Here is a 17,319-nt window from a genome sequence, read left to right as displayed (position 1 = left end):
GCGTGGAGCAGCAACGGGCCGGACCGGGCTGACGATACGCACCCCTGGCTTGGTGCGTGGAGCAGGAACGGGCCGGACCGGGCTGGCGACGCGCACCGTAGGCTTGGTGCGAGGGGCAGGAACAGGCTGGGCCGGGCTGGCGACGCACACCGTAGGCTTGGTGCGAAGAGCAGGAACAGGCCGGGTCGGGCTGGCGACGCGCACCCTTGGCTTGGTGCGGGGAGCAGGAACAGGCCGGGCTGGGCTGGCGACGCGCACCCTTGGCTTGGTGCGGGGAGCAGGAACAGGCCGGGCTGGGCTGGCGAGGCGCACCGTTGGCTTGGTGCGAGGGGCAGGAACAGGCCGGGCCGGGCTGGCGACGCACACCGTAGGCTTGGTGCGAGGGGCAGGAACAGGCCGGGCCGGGCTGGCGGCGCGCACCATCAACTTAGTGCGGGGAGCAGGAACGGGCCGGACCGGACTGGTGACGCACACCACTTGCTTGGTGTGAGGAGCGGGACTGGGTTTCGTCATAACCCTCCGCTCCCTCAGCTGCCTACACAGATCCTCTCGCCGTGCCTCTACTCTCACCTTCTCCCTTATCGCCTCCAGTAGCTCCACCCTCTGCACCACTAACTCCTGCTCCCTCTGCACCAATAGCCCCCTTAACCTGGTGGCCTCCTCACCTAACCTCCTAATACGCCCTGTAGCTGCCTCCTGCTGCCCCGTCGCCCATGCCGTGTGCCCCCCCCCTAAAAATGTTTTGGGGTTGCCTCTCGTCCGTCCGACGACGACCCTGTTGACGCCGTTGCTCCTCTCTCCGTCGCGCCTCTACCGTCTCCCTCCATGGACGGCGATCCATCCCGGCCTGGATTTCCTCCCAGGTCCAGGACCCCTGCCCGTCCATTATCTGCTCCCACGTCCAGGCTGCCTGCTCCTGGACATGCTGCTTGGTCCTGGTATGGTGGGATCTTCTGTCACGATCGTCGAAGGGAGTAGACCAAGGCGCAGCGTGAGATTTGTACATCTTATTTAATTAAGTGTACACACAATAAACAAAACAACAAACGATACGTGAAGTCCACTGTACAAACACAAAACCAACTGGAACACACCGAAAGGAACAAGATCCCACAACTATTGTGGGAAAACAGCCTCTATAAATATGGCTCCCAATCAGAGACAACCAGCAACAGCTGACACTCGTTGCCTCTGATTGGGAACCACTCTGGCCAACACAGAAATACAATACATAGACTATACACACCCTGGTTCAACATATAGCGTCCCAGAGCCAGGGTGTGACACCAATACTCGGTTACAACAAACCACCAGTGTTAACACGCCAAGCAGATCATTCGTGTCCGTGTCAACGTTGTGTAAAGTTTTGGGTTAGTTTTGACAGTTTGAGTGAGTCCGTCGTCAACTTATTCAGCCAATTAGTTAGCTAGAATAGTTAGCTTACTAGCTAGCCATTGCTCTCTGCCAACAAAAAAACCCTCCTTCCACGGCACGAACACACAGAGAGAGCCAAGCTAACGTTAACTAGTCACCCATGTCCCGAATTCCCTTGAACAACTCTGGTTACCAGTATGTAAAAACAAAACACAAATGTAGGTTATAGCTTACCCTTAGTAGCTACTGTTAGCCAGTTAAGTGCAAAGCTAGCCACTGAATCAATTCAGCCAGTTCGCATCTGTTCGCTAGGTCGTTCCAGCTATTGTTTAGTTAGCTATCCAGGTAGCAACAAGCTAGCTACATTTCAAGTACAGTAGCTACTAACTATCTAACGTTAACGCTTCAGATAATTATGTTAGAAAAACAGCTGAATGGTAGGCAGCTAGCTGGCATAATAACAGGTACTCTTACGCGTGAACTAACATTGGAAACAACTATCCACAGTTGCTAATAGTTACCAGTAGCTACCCGCTAGCTAGTCCAGGTAGTGGGTTAGCTAGCCTCGTGCTTCACCGGGCTCAGCCGAATACAATACTTACCTACAATAATTACCTACAATAACCAACGATAACTACCTAGATAAACTACCTACAATACCTAACTACAATCTAAATACATGGTTTAAGCTTTACTCGACACCATATAAGCACCATATAAGCCAAGCTTACCTCCCGCCAGAGAGAAACACAACCTCACCCGACGACTCTTCTTGGCCTTCGATACCGGATGCTGTAGATGTCCGTGAGGGCAGGCAGTGAGCACCCAATGGTGCATTCGGCTGAGCGTACCACCCTCTGTAGAGCCTTGTGGTTCGCGGTGGTGGAGTTGCCGTACCAGGTTGTGATGCACCCCGACAATATGTTCTTGATGGTGCCCCTGTAGAACACTGTGAGGGCCCTCGGGGACAGGTCACATTTCTTCAGCATCCTGAGGTCCGTGTAGTTTGACCATTTCAGCTCCTCGGAGATGTGTACGCCGAGGAACTTGACGTTTTTGACCGTCTCCATGGCGGCCCCAGTGATGAGGATGCGGGCATGCCTAGCCTGGTTCCTCCTGAAGTCCACTATCACCTCCTTTGTTTTGCTGATGTTGAGGGATAGGTTGTTCACCTGGCACCACGCCGTCAGAGTGCCTACCTACCTCCTCTCTGTAGGCCGTCTTGTCGTTGTCGGTAATCAGGCCTACTACTGTCGTGTCGTCAGCAAACTTGATGATGGAGTTGGAACTGTGTGAGGCCATGCAGTCGTGGGTATACAGGGAGTACAGGAGGGGACTGAGGACGCACCCTTTTGGGGCCCCCGTGTTGACGATCAGTATGGAGGAGATAATGTTACCTACCTTCACTACCTGAGGAACGGCCCGTCAGGAAGTCAGGATCCACTTGTATAGGGAGGAGTTCCGTCCCAGGGCCTCAAATTGTGTGGTTAGAGGGCACTATGGTATTGAAGGCTGAGCTGCAGTCGATGAACAGCATCCTCACACATGCATTCCTTTTGTCCAGGTGGGTGAGGGCAGTGTGCAGTGCAATGGCAATTGCGTCATCCATGGATCTGTCAGGGCGGTAGGCGAATTGGAGAGGGTCGAGTGTGTCGGGGAAGGAGGAGGTGATGTGGTCTTTAACTAGCCTCTCGAAGCACTTCATGATGACGGAAGTGAGTGCTACAGTTCGGTAGTCATTCAGTTCAGTTACTTTCCCTTTCTTGGGCACGGGGATGATAGTGGACATCTTGAAGCAAGTTGGGATAACGGCCTGAGATAGAGAGAGATGTCCGAAAACACAACAGCCAAAGCAGCTGGTCTGCACATGCTCTGAGGGCATGAAGTCAATCTTCAAAATAGCTCTGTTGTTGTGGTTGTGTTGTTGTTGCTGTTGTGTTGTTGTTGTTGTTGTTTCTTTAGGTGTCTATATGTGGGGTGTTGCATTTTTCTAAATGTCAGCCCAAAACTCACAGTCACTCAATCGCACTCACTAGTATAAACTATTCTTCCATCTTGCCCACAAGTCTAACTCACACCATTATCACCAGTCTGCCTGCCCTCTTCTAGCGTATTTACAGTCTGTTATCATAGGGTCAACAGACATAAATACCCACTACAGACAGACACTAATAACCTGTCCACCTTTCCTTCCATCTCCGTACACAATCATTCACCATGACTTCTTCCCCTTTCTAACTCCTCTACTGTGATGAGTGTGATAGAAGGAGTCAGGCGCAGGAGGGTAATCACCGAATGCAGAGTTTATTCCGTCGTACACAAATAGCGCTGGATAGCGACAAACGAAACAGGCACAGGGGAAAATCTACCCTGGCAATACAAAGTAACGGTAGCTCCAACAATAACAGGCACAGGGGAAATATCTACCCTGGCAATAACAATGTACGAGTAGCTCCACCGAGCTACACTACTCCCACAAATAAACAATCACCCACAAGGACAAGGGGGGCAGAGGGAACACTTATACATGGACTAATGAGGGGTAAGAACCAGGTGTGTGTAATTAACAAGACAAGACAAATGGAATGATGATATATGGAGCGGCAGTGGCTAGTAAGCCGGTGACGACGAATGCAGAAGCCTGCCCGAAAAAGGAGGGGAGGCAACCTCGGCGGAAGTCGTGACATCTACTCATCACATAACATCTATTTTGCTGGAAAAAAACATATGAGCAATGTTCTCTTTTCCACTTTCTCTCCTTCCTCAGCTTTATATTTCCCTGTAATAACATAACTTAACATGTTGACTGACACTGACTTTGCTGAGACTGTATAGACTTCATTGAGGAAAAATGTACTGACTATGACTGTGATGTGTGGTTGTCTCACCTAGCTATCTTAAAGTGGAACTGATAGTGTTTTAGCAACATTCAATCTTATTCAAATCTGTTCATATACACCCCCAGGAAGAAAATAACACCTTTTTTTTTTTTTCTTCAGAAAGCAAGCATAGAATGTTTGGGAATGACGTAGAGTAAGGCATTTGTGAAAATTCTATAGCAATATAGAGTGGAAAAGCGGCCTTGCGTTTGGACAATTAATAGACTGCAGTAAATGAAACCCTGTTGGAGAGCCTCCTGGATGTACTCCTCCATGGCCTTGGTTTCAGCCACTGACAGGGCGGAGGCACAGAGTCTGCTGGCAGGTGGATGGCACAGTCCCAGGGGCGATGAGGAGAGAGACAGGTGCCACGGGTCTTGGAGAAAACCTCCCGGAGGTCGGGCTGGAGGGCAACCACAGGACTCTCAACCAACGTGGAACCACAGGGTAAGGGAAAGCAGGTCTTCCGACATCCGGGTGGCCAGGCAGTGACCTCCATCCTCGACCAGGAGATGATGGGGTCGTGACATTGGAGCCACGGGAGGCCGAGGATGACTTTATGTACGGGCGCCTCAGGAATGGAAGGCTTTCTTGGTGCAGGGGTCCCACGGTGATGGTGAGTAGTGCCGGATCCCAATGGTCGATTATCCAAAGCTTGGACCGGAAAAGGAGAGTGGGTACGAGGGGATGTTCAGGGAGGAGGTGAAGGCCTGGTTGATGAAATTCTCCATGGCACCGGAGTCCACTAGAGCTGTGGAGTCAATACATGAGGGACAGCCAGCCAGTGAAATGGAAACCAGGAAGGGTTTGGCGCAAAGCGATGATGATGGAATACTCACACCTACCCCAGGAGATGGATGATCATGGGGCCGTCCCTCTGTCCCTGTGGACCGCGGGTTGGAATGCACCAGACACCACTGAAGCTGGTGCCCCTCCTGGCCGCAATAGGATCACAGCCGCAGCTGTCTCCAGTGACGCTGCTCTGCCGCGGAGAGGTGTGTGGCCCCTACCTCCATGGTTTCAGGTACTGTTTCTGGATGGCAAAAGGAGGAAGGCGAGAGATGAGGAGGGTGCCGGCAATCTCGAAGAAGGTTATCCAGATGGATGGCCATCGCTATGAGCGCATCCAAGGAAAGGTTGTCGTCCCGACACGCCAACTCAGTCTGGACCTCTTCATGCATTCCTCTTCGGAATAAGGTGCGGAGCGCCTGCTCATTCCATCCGCTGGAGGCTGCCACAGTCCGGAAGTTGAGGGCGTACTCCGCAGTGGTCTGGGCACCCTGCCGGAGTTGGAGTTTTCGCTCACCTCCCTCTCTGCCCTAAGGTGGTTGATCGAAGACCACCCTGAACATAGCCATGAACCTCTCATAGGAACCCAGCTCCTCCTCTCCTCTCTCCCAGACGGCCGTAGCCCACTCCAAAGCCTGTCCGGTCAGGGAAATGGGAAACCTTGGACCTCTCGGTGGTGGGGGCTCCTGTCTGACGGGCGAAATAGAGAGGGCACTGGAGTAGGAAGGAGTTTCGATGGAGTTATTTGTCCGGGAGGTACAATAGGGCATCACTGACCTGGGCGGCTTGCTGGATGGGCTGGGGGGATGGGCTGGGGGTAGAGGGTCCTCCGCTAGTTGGAGATGAATCCTCTCAGGTGTTGTCGAGGTGGTGGAGAACGTGGAGGACCTCACCCATTACCGTACCCAGTTGAGCCAGCTGGTCGTGGTGTTGACGGAGTAGGTGTTCCTGTTCGTCGACCATCTGGGAGATATCCTTAAGTTCTGCTGCTTCCATATTTTCGGGAGGCAGTATTCTGTAACATATACGCAGGGAGTCTGGAAGCAGGGGCAGAAGGGGAGTTTAATAATAATAAACATGAAGATCATACAAAACAGGAGAAGCGTACTGAACGTCACCAAAACCAACACTGCCTGATGACTGAGGCTACTGAGGGCTATATGAAGGGAGAGTAATCAGGGTGGTGAATGAAGTCCAGGTGTGAGTAACAATGGGGAGCAGGTGTGCGCAATGATGGTTGCCAGGTGTGCACAATATGGGTTGCCAGGACCGGTGGTTAGTAGACCGGCGACGTCGAGCTCCGGAGGGAGGGAGCAGGACTAGGCGTGATAGGAATCAGATGTTAACAGAATGTGTCATTTAACCTACTAAACACAAACACTATGTTTCAAGTGAGAATTAGGCAGGTCTGATGTCTAAAAAGAAAGGAAATGATTGCCTAATTCACCTATATTTTCTGTTATTCTTGCAAAAAAAATATTGTGTAGTTCCAGTAGTTATCTACACAGCTACATTGTAAAAAAAATAGTAATTAACTACTGAAAACACTACCAGGATTTGAATTTAGTTAAACTACCACTAGCTACTGCAAAATATAGTTAAATTACTAGTTGAACTACATGTAGTTCACTACTTCCCAACACTGTGTGAGTGCATGCGTGTGAGAACGCATAATCCCCGGACAGTTATACGGTGTAAAGTCCTGATCCAGGCATGCCTCTGGAGTTATGAGAGCAGGTCATGTTCACAAAGTGTGGCTTTGGTGTACAGAACACCTTATCTTATGGGTGGGCTCAAAAGGATGATGAAAGAACATCTATTGAATGTAAAGACACAGCTGGCTAACATCACCACAGTATTAGCAGCCAATGAGAAGAGGCTACCTCTGGCTCAGGGACAGAGAGGGGGAAGGAATAGAACATAGAATCCTCTGAGTGTTCTACAGTAGCTCATAGGGATGATGGGGCAAGATTACGTCAGAACATTCAATTACTGTATTGCACACGGTACACACATACACATAAACAGACGTACCGACTGAATATATGAACACACACACATAAAAACACACACAATGTTGAACACAATTCTTTCACTTTTGGTATTAATTAGGTTATGTCATACCTCACTGATTATTATCCATCAAGCTCAACATGTAGGCATATATTATTGTGTGTGTGTGTGTGATCCTGTCAAGCGACTAATCCGTGTGACTATATCATGTTTACTTCCGGTCCTCCCTCAGACTATCTAATTCAACGAGACCACGAGAACACATGACCTCTCTCTCTCTCTTTCTCTCTCTCTTTCTCTCTCTCTCGCTACATTGTAAAAAAGTAATTAACTAATGAAAACATTACTTCCTATCTCTCTTTCTCTCTCTCTCTCGCTTCCTATCTCACTCACTCTCTCTCTCTCTCTCTCTCGCTTCCTATCTCACTCTCTCTCTCTCTCTCTCTCTCTCTCTCTCTCTCTCTCTCTTCCCATCTCTCTCTCTCCTCTCTTTCTATCTCACACACAAACAATTACATAAGAGCACACGTTGAGCAGAGTATTGCAGTCTCTAACACAGCGTCCACAGATGTGATTGTGTCTGTGCATACTACCCTGTGTGTTTCTCTAATTAGGACATCCATTCAGGCCCTGTCAGCCAAACAGTGTGAGTGTCCATGTTAGCCGCTGTTGGCTAATCAGCCCAGCGGCAGACATTTTGGATCCATACAGAGAAGAGAGGGAACCGGGCAGAGAGGAGCAGATGTAAACAAAAACACAGAGAAGTCGGCAGGATCGGCCATGTGTGTGCATATGATTCATAATGCCTCATAACTGTTGTTATAAAACACAGGTCTGTTGAGACGAGACAATATGAAAAATGCATAATAACCTACATACTGGTAGGCCTATGAGGGGACGCTAAAGGTCAAAAGGTGTGTGTGTGTGTGTGTGTGTGTGTATATTTGTAACCAGTGTGAAATGGCTAGCTAGTTAGCTGTGTGCGCTAGTAGCGTTTCAATCCGTGGCGTCACTCGCTTTGAGACCTTGAAGTAGTTGTTTCCCTTGTTTCCTCTGCAAGGGCCGCGGCTTTTGTGGAGCGATGGGTAACGGTGCTTCGAGGGTGACTGTTGTCGATTTTTTTTTGCACACACTGCAGCAGGGATTTTGGCCCACTCCTCCATACAGACCTTCTCCAGATCCTTCAGGTTTCGGGGCTGTCGCTGGGCAATACGGACTTTCAGCTCCCTCCAAATATTTTCTATTGGGTTCAGGTCTGGAGACTGGCTAGGCCACTCCAGGACCTTGAGATGCTTCTTACGGAGCCACTCCTTAGTTGCCCTGGCTGTGTGTTTCGGGTCGTTGTCATGCTGGAAGACCCAGCCACGACCAATCTTCAATGCTCTTACTGAGGGAAGGAGGTTGTTGGCCAAGATCTCGCGATACATGGCCCCATCCATCCTCCCCTCAATACGGTGCAGTCGTCCTGTCCCCTTTGCAGAAAAGCATCCCCAAAGAATGATGTTTCCACCTCCATGCTTCACGGTTGGGATGGTGTTCTTGGGGTTGTACTCATCCTTCATCTTCCTCCAAACACGGCGAGTGGAGTTTAGACCAAAAAGCTATATTTTTGTCTCATCAGACCACATGACCTTCTCCCATTCCTCCTCTGGATTATCCAGATGGTCATTGGCAAACTTCAGACGGGCCTGGACAAGCGCTGGCTTGAGCAGGGGGACCTTGCGTGCGCTGCAGAATTTTAATCCATGACGGCATAGTGTGTTACTAATGGTTTTCTTTGAGACTGTGGTCCCAGCTCTCTTCAGGTCATTGACCAGGTCCTGCCGGGTAGTTCTGGGCTGATCCCTCACCTTCCTCATGATCATTGATGCCCCACGAGGTGAGATCTTGCATGGAGCCCCAGACCGAGGGTGATTGACCGTATTCTTGAACTTCTTCCATTTTCTAATAATTGCGCCAACAGTTGTTGCCTTCTCTCCAAGCTGCTTGCCTATTGTCCTGTAGCCCATCCCAGCCTTGTGCAGGTCGACAATTTTATCCCTGATGTCCTTACACAGCTCTCTGGTCTTGGCCATTGTGGAGAGGTTGGAGTCTGTTTGATTGAGTGTGTGGACAGGTGTCTTTTATACAGGTAACGAGTTCAAACAGGTGCAGTTAATACAGGTAATGAGTGGAGAACAGGAGGGCTTCTTAAAGAAAAACTAACAGGTCTGTGAGAGCCGGAATTCTTACTGGTTGGTAGGTGATCAAATTCTTATGTCATGCAATGCAATGTCATGGATTTTTGTTTTAGATTCTGTCTCTCACAGTTGAAGTGTACCTATGATAAAAATTACAGACCTCTACATGCTTTGTAAGTAGGAAAACCTGCAAAATCGGCAGTGTATCAAATACTTGTTCTCCCCACTGTAAATGTAACAAGTAACATTCCAATAAACAGGTAGTTTTGCCTTTTGCCTATTGTGTTCATATTTCTAAATCCATATCATGGAGCTAACCATCAGGTGGCTTGACTTAACAGACTGTAAAAGTCGATTACATGTATTGGTTAGTCAAAACACCCAGCTGGTTAGTCAAAACAACTAGCTGGTTAGTCAAAACACCCAGTTGGTTAGTAAAAACATTGGTTAGTCAAAAAACCCAGCTGGTTAGTCAAAACATTGGTTAGTGAAAACAACCAGCTGGTTAGTCAAGACATTGGTTAGTGAAAACACCCAGCTGCCCCCTGACTGAACACTGAACAGTCAGCACCCCAGCCTCAGCATCACTCTGATTGTCTGTGAAAACTGACACCTGCGTAGTGGCTCTGATGTGCGTAATGACTCATTCAGTAGTTCACCTACCTCCTGGTCCCTCTCACACGCAACAGTCCCAGCTCTCACGCCATCCACAACCCCAACCTGATTGAGGCTGTGACACAAATGACACCCTATCACAGGGGTGACCAACGTTAGCCTGGTCCTGGATCTGTTTGTGCTGTCTTCCAACTCTTATGGTCATGGCAGCAGTTGGTTATACAGCACAAACACATCTGGGACCAGGCTAGGTCAACCCTCCTTCTGGAAAGCAAGTGAGAATACAGGTTTTTACTCCAACCCTGCTGTAACAGCTGATTCATCTACCAGCAATCGGTAAGCTGTTATTTTCTAGGATCAGGTAGAACTATAATTATTAGCAGGTAGAATGGGTTTGGAGGAATAATCTTGCAGGAGGGTAGCTCTCTAAGAGGAGTGCTGGCCAGTCCTGCTCTATATATGACAATTATTTTAGTTGGAGCCATGTGTTGCTCTGATCAAAAGTCATTTGTTATATATGTTGTTACAGACCCTGTGTTCTGAGGTCCTGAACCTATGGTACCTGACACTCCATCACGTTTTCAATCACGTTTTGGTCCTAACCTCTCCACTTGACATACAGTATTATGTACAGTGGCTGCCTGGGACCATCATGAAGTATAGGTGAGTGACGTCCTACACCTTGAGCAATTTAATTAGTATTCACACCCCTGAGTGGGCCTATAAGTCACATTTACATTGCTATGCTAGGATATGTGATCGGTGTAATTATATGTGGGGTGAAAACTGCGATGAGTCAGACCTTTTGCATGTGTTACTCTCCAAGTTAATTGGTGAGGGTAAAGTGTGGAGATAAATCAGTCTTGACTGTTTCCATATTTCGTGCATCATCCAGGTATGTCAACTGCATTGAATCAGAGACAAGGCAACACCATTAAAACTGTTTTCATAGGTCACATCTCTCCCACTGCTCTGCCACAACCTGGCTGTTGCGTCATCAACCTTTACAATATATATATATTTTTGTGACTGACTAAGGAGAAATAAAGTTACAATCACCATCAACCTCTTCAGAAAGATGTGTCATGATTAGTGTGACATGACACAGTTACCAACCTTGTTTATAAGAAACCTGTTTCATAATAGCCCTGCCTGTGTGTGTAAACCCACAGACAGATACAGACAATAGCCAACAGTCTCATCATATCATTACAGCAGGGTTAGTTATTTCATAGCAGAAACGGTTGGTGTTTTTATCTTTAATATGAGACAGTATTTATTTTCACAGAATGACAACATGCTTTTCTAATCTCCTGTAGTCTTTCCTTTCTTCTGTTCGCTTCTCTCTAATTGGCTGATTGGTAATGGTAACAACTGACTGCGGGAGAGAGGGAAATGAGTCTGATGTGTGTGATTGGCTGAGATCTGTTGGGACAAGGACCCATGTGTTTTCTCTGCGTGAGGTCAGAGTAGCCGGGACGGAGCATAAGAGGGGGTCTGAGTCCGTGACAGGATGGAATCAGTGGTATTCACGCTCTCCTGCGGAGGAACACAAACACAAAGAGAGGGTAGAAAGAGAGAGAGAGGGGGAGAGAATATCAAGAGCCATTGTCAACAACATTGTATCTAGTATTCCATGGAAAAACAGACTTGTTTACAACAAGTAGAGAGGTTAAGAAAAGAGCTCAAGTTCACAGAAGCATGTAGAAGTTGATGTTTTACCAAAGAAAAGGTTGATCATAAAAATCAACAGTTCCCATTGCAGAGTTGCACTAGTATTAGGTAATGTGGATGAAATGACATGGTATTAGCATTGAGAGTAAAAATAGCTATAAACCCTAGTAATGACAGAGTTACATGCTACAGTAATTACAGAGATATAGGCTACAGTAATGACAGAGCTACAGGCTACAGTATTGACAGAGCTATAGGCTACAGTAATGACAGAGCTATAGGCTACAGTAACGACAGAGCTATAGGCTACAGTAACGACAGAGCTATAGGCTACAGTAACGACAGAGCTATAGGCTACAGTAACGACAGAGCTATAGGCTACAGTAACGACAGAGCTATAGGCTACAGTAACGACAGAGCTATATGCTACAGTAATGACAGAGCTATAGGCTACAGTAATGACAGCGATTTAGGCTACAGTAATGACAGCGATTTAGGCTACAGTAATGACAGAGCTATAGGCTACAGTAATGACAGAGCTATAGGCTACAGTAACGACAGAGCTATAGGCTACAGTAATGACAGAGCTATAGGCTACAGTAACGACAGAGCTATATGCTACAGTAATGACAGAGCTATAGGCTACAGTAATGACAGCGATTTAGGCTACAGTAATGACAGAGCTATAGGCTACAGTAATGACCGAGATATAGGCTACGGTAATGAAAGAGCTATAGGCTATGTTAATGACAGAGCTATAGGCTACAGTAATGACAGAGCTATAGGCCAAAGTAATGACAGAGCTATATGGTACGGTAATGACAGAAATATAGGCTAGAGTAAAGACAGAGCTACAGGCTACAGTATTGACAGAGCTATAGGCTACATTAATGACAGAGCTATATGATACAGTAATGACAGAGCTATAGGCTACAGTAATGACAGACCTATATGCTAGAGTAATGACAGAGCTATATGCTACAGTAGTGACAGAGCTATATGCTACAGTAATGACAGAGCTATAGACTACAGTAATGACAGAGCTATAGGCTACAGTAATGACAGAGCCACATGCTACAGTAATGACAGAGCTATAGGCTACAGTAATGACATAGCTATAGGCTACAGTAATGAAAGAGCTACAGGCTACAGTATTGACAGAGCTATAGGCTACAGTAATGACAGAGCTATAGGCTACAGTAACGACCAAGATATAGGCTACGGTAATTAAAGAGCTATAGGCTATGTTAATGACAGAGCTATAGGCCACAGTAATGACAGAGCTACAGTGGGGAGAACAAGTATTTGATACATTGCCGATTTTGCAGGTTTTCCTACTTACAAAGCATGTAGAGGTCTGTAATTTTTTATCATAGTGTGGGGATCTATGCTCTTACAACTAGATCTGATGCCTAGCTTAAAAAGAATACATTAATGATTAAACATAATAGGTTTGTGCTGTACTGATATAGATTGTTTAACATAACAAGCTGTGATTAATGTGAGGAACCGTTAGGGGGTAAGCTGAGATAGACTTGTGACACACACACACTGCCTCTTTGTTAAACTGCTCAAGGACATGTGTACTGCAACAGAAACAACTAACACCTGGCAACAGTGAAGCGCCAAGGGGCTGGGACCAGCCTGTGCGCCATCGATAGGTTGGGTAAGTTGAAACCACACCCAGCCTCTACTCTGACAGGCCCAGCCTAGATCAGGAACTATCTCTGTCAGAGTATTAAAGAAGAACCTTGGGTTGAAAAAGTTAGTTCTCTGTCTGCCCTGCGTGGTGTTTCAGTGGGCCCGTATATACGAACATCATATTTACCATTCAAGTGTTTGCATTAATTAAAATACTAGTCTATCTTAGAAGACGTGTATTGACCTCTTTTTGTTCCTATACCAGATTTGAATTGACGCAACTTGACAATTGGTGACCAACGACGTGATCTGGTAGAGGGACTTCGCTGGGAATTGTCCGGCCGATTGAACGTCGCTGTCGTTGGACGGTGTGTTTCACAAAGAGTCCGGACAACTAAAAACAGGTAAGCAGACACCTATTGTTATATAACTAAAGTTCTGCACATTGGCTTTATCCAAATAAATTTTGTGAAACACCTGTTTGATGTAAGTGAACAAAATTATGAATTATTATACAAATTATAATGAGTAGATAAGCACCATATTGTGACATGCAAACCTTTGGTGAATGTGATGTTAAACCATGGTACCATAGAGTATTGTTCTACCGGCAAGGTCCGTAACTACGAGGGTACGGCTAGGTTCGGGGAAAATACTGAAATCTCTCGGCAAGGTCCGTAACTACGAGGGTACGGCTAGGTTCGGGAAATTTTAGATAATATAGGGAATAATTTAATTAGTAATTGGTATCGGCAAGGTTCGTAACTACGAGGGTACGGCTAGGTTCGAGGAATTACACCGGCAAGGTCCGTAACTACGAGGGTACGGCTAGGTTCGGCGGAGTATTTGGTAGATAGGAATAGTAGGCGAGATTGGAAGGAGTAATAGTAAATTGGGAATATAAAGGTAAAAATAATGAATAACGAGTATGACTAAACTGAAACGTTTGAACTGATATAACTGAACTGTAACGTTTGATGTTTGACATAGCATAATACTGGTTTTAAATAATTAAGTTGAAACAATTTGGTTTATTATTTAATTTAACGTTTGATGTTTGACCCTGCAAAATACTGTTTAAATAATTAGACTGAAATAATTTGGTTTATCGTTGAAATATAAATATGCACCGACTTTAACTAATTAGGTGGGAATAATTTGATTTAAATAAATAGATAGACGTACTTTAAATAATTAAATAACGGACGAATATTACAAATTAAAACGAAAAACATGACTACCAGTGGAGAAGCGGAAAGAATATTGAAGGTTCTAAAATCCACACTTGAAACTAATGGAGGAAAGGACGGGAAGGAATGGAGCAGGCGAGGAGAGAAACTCTATAAGGAATGGATAGAGGATGGTTGTATACTATCCCCCGATGGAGTGCCTGTAGGAGGCGAACCAGGGAGAATACTGGAAACGTTGAAGCGGAAAACCCAGAAAACAGAGGGGGAATGGAAGAAAGAGGGAGAACCCAGAAGGGGTCAAATCAAGGAAGCAATGGAAAAAGCAAGGCTGAAGGAAAGAATAGGACTGGCAATGTTGGGAAAACTTAAGAAAATGTGGGAAGAAAAACAGAACAATAAGGAGAAGCAGGACAAGAAGGAAGGATCCAGGTTTCCTACGGAACCGCCACCAAGATTATACCCAGAACTGCCTACGTCTCCACCCCCATACGAGGCACCAAAGCTAATGGCTCCAACACTGGATATTGTGGGGAAAGTCGAATATCATAAGCGACCAGAAGAGGAAGAAGGAGAAAAATGGGTGAGGGCTTGCGATCTGGGCGATCGGAGACAGGAGGTAGGGGCACTGCTAGAAGCAGCAAGAGCTATACGAGACGGGGTTGAGAACATATCCAGATTACAGGAAGAAGAAAGTCGTATGAGCCTGATGGGTGATGGCGACAGGGGAAGCCTGATGCTTGATGGGGGTTTGACCCAAACAGAACTGAAGAATCAGGAAAGGGAGGACAGAGAGAGATAAGAAAGAAATAAGGAAGTGAAAATATTGGAAGAGGAAGTAAGAAGAGGCGCGGAACAACTGCAGGAGATGGAGAGAACCATACGAGACTTGAGCGAGGAAAGGAAACAAGGAACTATATAGATATGGGAGAAGAGCATGAAGAAGCAGTGAGAGAGAGAGAGAGAGAGAGAGAGAGAGTAGGAGGGGGCCAGTACCCACTGATAGCCTTACCTAATCTATTGGCGGGGAATGAAAGGGGCCCCAGCAACCTTAGATGTATACAGTAATAATAATAATAATATGCCATTTAGCAGACAGGCCATGAACACAGAGGACGTGGCCAGAGCGGTAGAAGGAATGACCCACCCCAAAACAGGAATAGTAAGGTTTGGGCTGCCGTTAGAGGGCAATGGGTTTCAGGGGATGCCCAGAGGACAATTTTGCCATGGGCCGATCACGGAGAGTATGTTGGGAAAATAACTGAATTGTGTAATAGCCTCAGAGAGACATGCAATCCATCATGAGCAGAATAACAGACAGGACAGAGCCAAGAAAGAGCAGAAAGGAGCAGAGTACCTAATGGCCACTCTTGGGGAAATAGCGGGTAAAGGCAGGGAAAAGTGAAGGCTACAGCGGGGGAGGTCGATGCTTCAACTGTAACAAAGGAGGGCATTTCGCCAGAGAGTGTGAGGCCCCATGCAGATACTGTGGTAAGACAGGCCATAACTCTTTTCAATGCAGACCCAGGGGAGGAGGAAAGAAAGAAAAGAGAGAGAAGCCTAACAGACGTCTATTTCCCAGCTTTGTGCGTGAGGAAGAGGAAGATAAGGCGTGACTAGTCCTTGAGGGAGAAAGAGTAGAACCCTTTGATCCAAATTGTGAGGTGTTTGAATTGGCTACAATTGACTTAGCACTTCAACAGGAACAATAGAAGGGGAGACAGATTTTCCTAGGGGGTTGATCAAATAATTGATAATGGATCATTTGAGATGAGATCACATGTAGCAGATTTAGGGTAATCAATTAAATAATCATTGTATACTCAAGGAATTTTGAGTGGTTTTATGGATTAGTTAAGAGGAATTAGATTGATACAAACAATTATTGATGGGTTAGGACTGGGGATATCTGTATCATGTTTTGTGTGTACTACCATCTTTAGATTACTGATGGTAATTGAAGGTTAACAAAATGTATAACCAGGAGAAAGAGATTAGCTTATCTAATTGGAATGTTGCCCAGGGCTAGGGGGAGCAGTAGTGAAGTTAGGCAGTATTTAGGTCATAAAAGTGAGCTACCAAATTAAGTGGGGCCTGGCTATTTGTGGTTGTTGTTTTTCAAATTGGGTTTTTCAAATAAAAAACATCACACCTAGTATGATGGTTATAAAGGGTTGTTATGTTAAATTTAGGGGGTTTTTGTTAGGTTTGAAAGATTTAAGTATGGACCTGTCATGTCCAACCATCAGTCTTCAGGTCAAGCCCGGGAGAGCCGGGGTAGAACAGAGTTTGAACTAAACATGAGTGTTTTTACAAGATAAGGGATTGATTGATTGGATTACTATTGATTCTGAACTGAATGAAAGTCGAATTTAGCCGCCATAAAAGACAAAGGAAGTGGGAGGAGCAATAAAGAAGCAAGGGACAGTCTAACATTTTTTAAATAAAAATAAGGGATGGCAATTGGATGATAAATTACCAATATTACCTAAGTGATTGTTTAGGTAGGTGGTAATATTGACACATGGGCAAAACATGTGTCAAAAGGGGGATGATAGTAGATGGTAGGATTAAATAATAAATATATACGAAGGAGAGGACAAAATACTTAAAAAATAATAATAATAATAAGATTTTAGATACAGTCTAGAAAGAGAATGCAGTCAGAAATAGAAATTGAGAGCTGAACACGTGTGAAGATAGTTTATTATCCACACCCGTATGTCAGAGGTTTTGTGCCCCACAGGTGAACTAAAGGAGAAGGTGACCCACTCTATCTAATCAGGTGACTGGTGAGCATCCAGTCCCTAAAGAAGAAAAACTGGAAGCAGGCCTGTTGGGAAGGGCCCTATCAGGTTATATTGGTCACTGCCTTTGCCATTAGAATAGCAGAAAGAGCAACCTAGGTCCACGTTACCCACTGCAAAAAGGTAAGAACACATGCAAGCACCACTGAACACACGCAGA

Source organism: Coregonus clupeaformis, chromosome 7, assembly GCF_020615455.1.
Source record: "Coregonus clupeaformis isolate EN_2021a chromosome 7, ASM2061545v1, whole genome shotgun sequence".
In the NCBI taxonomy this organism is placed as follows: Eukaryota; Metazoa; Chordata; class Actinopteri; order Salmoniformes; family Salmonidae; genus Coregonus; species Coregonus clupeaformis.
This window is presented reverse-complemented; position numbering follows the sequence as displayed.